At 41.0% G+C, this 3,959-nt stretch overlaps 1 non-coding gene across 1 annotated transcript; it reads right to left on the minus strand.

Moving 5' to 3' along the window:
- Positions 1-1,386: 1,386 nt before the first annotated feature.
- LOC129476508 (U6 spliceosomal RNA) lies at positions 1,387-1,492 on the minus strand. Its single transcript, XR_008654949.1, has one exon. It is a non-coding gene; the product is annotated as a U6 spliceosomal RNA (small nuclear RNA).
- Positions 1,493-3,959: the final 2,467 nt, after the last annotated feature.

Raw genomic sequence — 3,959 nt, forward strand, 5'->3', positions numbered from 1 at the left:
TTCTTTTTGCGTCTCAATGTAAATTTTGTGTTAGGCCTAGAGTATAGCTTGTTAGGGATCTCAACTAAGAGCATCTGTGTTTACTAGAACCTCTCCTGTTTTGTGGAAACTCAGAACTAAGAAACTACTTGAAAACTTGGCTCCACTGTTCAGTAGCTTTCTACTTAGCTTATTACTTAGGCTGTTGCTTCACACAGCAGATGAATTCAGCAAATCTTCATGGTGGAAAATAGCAGAGTGCCCAGCTCACTTTAGTTTCTCTCTTCTCTCTGGGCTGAGATGTTGGTCATTAAAGTTCTGGTTCTCTTGACGGGCTCAAACTCCCTTTATTTACTTATTTATTTGGTCCAATGATTTTTTTTTTAATTTTACTTTACATTCTGGGATACATGTGCAGAATGTGAAGGTTTGTTACATAGGTATACGTGTGCCATGGTGGTTTGCTGTACCTATCAACCATCACCTAGGTTTTAAGCCCCACATGCATTAGCTATTTGTCTTGAAGCTGTCCCTCCCATCCACCCCACCCCCTGACAGGCCCCAGTGTGTGTTGCTCCCCTCCCTGTGTCCATGTGTTCTCATTTTTCAGCTCCCACTTATGAGCGAGAACATGTGGTGTTTGTTTTTCTGTTCCTGTGTTAGTTTGCTGAGGGTGATGGCTTCCAGCTTCATCCATGTCCCTGCAAAGGACATGGTCTCATTCTTTTTTATGGCTGCATAGTATTCCATGGTGTATATGTACCACATTTTCTGTATCCAGTCTATCATTGATGGGCATTTGGGTTGGTTCCATGTCTTTGCTATTGTAAGTAGTGCTGCGATAAACATACGTGTGCATTATCTTTATAGTAGAATGATTTATATTCCTTTGGATATATACCCAGTAATGGGATTGCTGAGTCAAATGGTATTTCTGGTTCTAGGTCCTTGAAGAAGTGCCACACTGTCTTTCACAATGGTTGAACTAATTTACATCCCCACCAACAGTGTAAAAATGTTCCGATTTCTGGCCGGGCGCGGTGGCTCAAGCCTGTAATCCCAGCACTTTGGGAGGCCGAGGCGGGCGGATCACGAGGTCAGGAGATCGAGACCACGATGAAACCCCGTCTCTACTAAAAATACAAAAAATTAGCCGGGCATGGTGGCGGGCGCCTGTAGTCCCAGCTACTCGGAGAGGCTGAGGCAGGAGAATGGCGTGAACCCGGGAGGCTGAGCTTGCAGTGAGCCGAGATCGCGCCACTGCACTCCAGCCTGGGGGACAGAGGAAGAGTCTGTCTCAAAAAAAAAAAAAAAAAAGTTCCTATTTCTCCAAAGCCTTGCCAGCGTTTGTTGCTTCTTGACTTTTAGTAATCGTCATTGTGACTGGCGTGAGACGGTATCTCACTGAAAAATATGGAACACTCACAAATTTGCTTGTCATCCTTGCGCAGGGGACATGCTAATCTTCTCTGTATCGTTCCAATTTCAGTATACGTGCTGCTGAAGTGAGCACAAACTCCATTTATTTTTCTTCTAGTCTTGTGAGTTTGCCAAAAACTCTGTTGCTTCTCTCCCTCCTATCCAGAGCGCTCTGCCTCGCTTGCCAGTCTCTCACCCTATATTATAAGAGGCAAATGTCCCAGAGGGAAAAGCCACTTGTAGCATGTTAGTGTACCTCTCTGTGCCTCTATTTTCTGAGGTTTTGGTCCCTCGACTTCTAGTTGTCTTGGCAATTTTCACATGCCCTCTAGTTGTCCCCTGTGCATACATAAATCTATAACAAGATACTCTACCACAGTAGGCCAGTGGAAGTCTGGATATCAACCAGGCCGGCTCCTTAGGATGAGCTCATCATTTCTGCTCCTTCACCTCAGGCCACAGTAGCGTCCAGTAATTTTAAGACGAGGTTATTACAAGCATAGACACTAAGGACTGACTGAGTTTCATTCCTGGCTTCTTTGTTTACCAGCTTTGTGTATCTGTGAAGATCATTTATTTTTTCTAAGCCTTAGTTTCCTCATCTGTAACATGGAGCTGATCATAGAAGCTATGTAGAAGGTTTGTGAGAATGAAATAAAATAATCCACAAATACATTACAGTGCTTGGCAAGTAGTATATGTTAGATAAATACTAACTACTATTAGTACCTGTAGATTTTATGTAAGCACAATCATTACAAGGGATATTCAATATAACAAATTACATGTAAATTACTTACATTCCTTTGCAATGAATATTATTAAATAGATAAAAGCTGAGTTCGAATAAGTGAAGGATAGTTTTAGTGGATTTATGTAATGTATTTTAATTTCTTTTGTTGCCTCAGTTTCATCGGCTATAGATAAGCTACCAATTACATCCTTAGCCCCAGAACCTAATAATGCTTAGGTGAGCTGTATATATTAACACCCTCATCTCAAACTGTAGTTTTATGTTAAAAGTTTATGTAGTTAATTATAAACAAATAATCAAACTCCTTCCCTTCTCCTTCCACATGTCCCAAATAACATCTCGATGTTATTTTTTTGCTTGGTTAAAAGAGCAATTGGCTATGGTGAGAGTGGAGAGGGTTTTCTGAACGTAGAATATGTGCTATAATTCAGGTTGTCCTCTGTCCCAGCCCATCTGGAATCTTGCCTGAGTCTTAGCCTGAGACACTGTAATGACACTGAGTAAAAGCCAAAAGGGCTGTTTCATTCCAATCTCTCAGGTGGATGAGAATGCTTTACATCAGCAGTGGTGGTGCCAGCCACTCCTGCAGAGACAGTAGGAGGCAGTAGACTGTGCCAGTGGTTTCAGTAGCAACAGACGAAGCCAGTGCCCTTGTTGCAGATATTAGCTCCCTCCAAAATGAATAGTGGCAGACTTGATGCTAATATGGGTAAACACTGGAACTTGAAGCAGTGCTTCTGGCAGGCATCAGCATCAATTGCCCCTTTGGTGGGATTGTGACTTTCTGGCATTAGTGTTTGTAGGATACCTGGTCAAAGAGACAGGAGTAGAAAGAGAGTTGGGGAAAGGCGGATGGTGAATGCCACAGCATAGCTAAAGAACACATGGAAAATTCTCCCCGTGGACCCCCAGAGCTATTTGGAAGATGTATGAAGGGGGTTGGAATTTCTACAGAGTAGGTAGAGGCAGAGCCATGCTTTGTGACTGTCATTGTAATATGTCATTATCCCTCGACTAGAGTACCTTGGGAAATACAGAGCTTAAGAATAATAATAGTGGCAATAATAATACAGGAGCTGCTACAGTTTTCCAAACACATCAACAAAATATAGAGAACTGCCATGCATGCTAATGTTCACCATTCATTTAGCTCCCAGGCTCCAAAGGAAACAGGTAAGTATATTAGATGTAACATTAAAGAAATATGATTATTTAAGGACAATGAACCAGAAACTGGAACAGCTAATGGGAATGTTTAATTATGGGCATAACCCCTATGGTAGTTGTTTTTGGATGCAGATTAAAAACCGCTTAAGAATGTATCTCATTGTTTTAAGATCATGGCTCAGTTTCGGACCAAAATGGTGTTGTTACACTGCTTGTTTACCCACCTTTCTACACTTTGGGTTTCTGTAAGGCAAAATCAACAAATGATAACATTTGATGTTGCCAAACTTGAATTTTACCCTCAAAGAGTAAATAAATTAAAAAATATGCATCATAAGCTCTGAAGAATTTCTCAAAAAGGAGTACTAGGGAGGTAATTTGACCAGTACAATTCTCCGTTATATAAGAAAGTCTTTTGTAGTTATTGCTTAAAAAACCCTCAGGCAAATTGATTTCTTATAGCTCATATATTTTCAAATACCACATCAATTCACTAAGTGTCTGTTGAAGTCTTACTTTGTGTGAGATAGTAATGAAATAATCAAAGAAATGGATTTAGAATTGCAACTGTAACAAGTCCTGGGACAAGAGCTACATAGCACCATGAAAACATATCTTTGTCTGAGAGGTCATGGGAGGC

This window comes from Symphalangus syndactylus, chromosome X, assembly GCF_028878055.3.
Source record: "Symphalangus syndactylus isolate Jambi chromosome X, NHGRI_mSymSyn1-v2.1_pri, whole genome shotgun sequence".
In the NCBI taxonomy this organism is placed as follows: Eukaryota; Metazoa; Chordata; class Mammalia; order Primates; family Hylobatidae; genus Symphalangus; species Symphalangus syndactylus.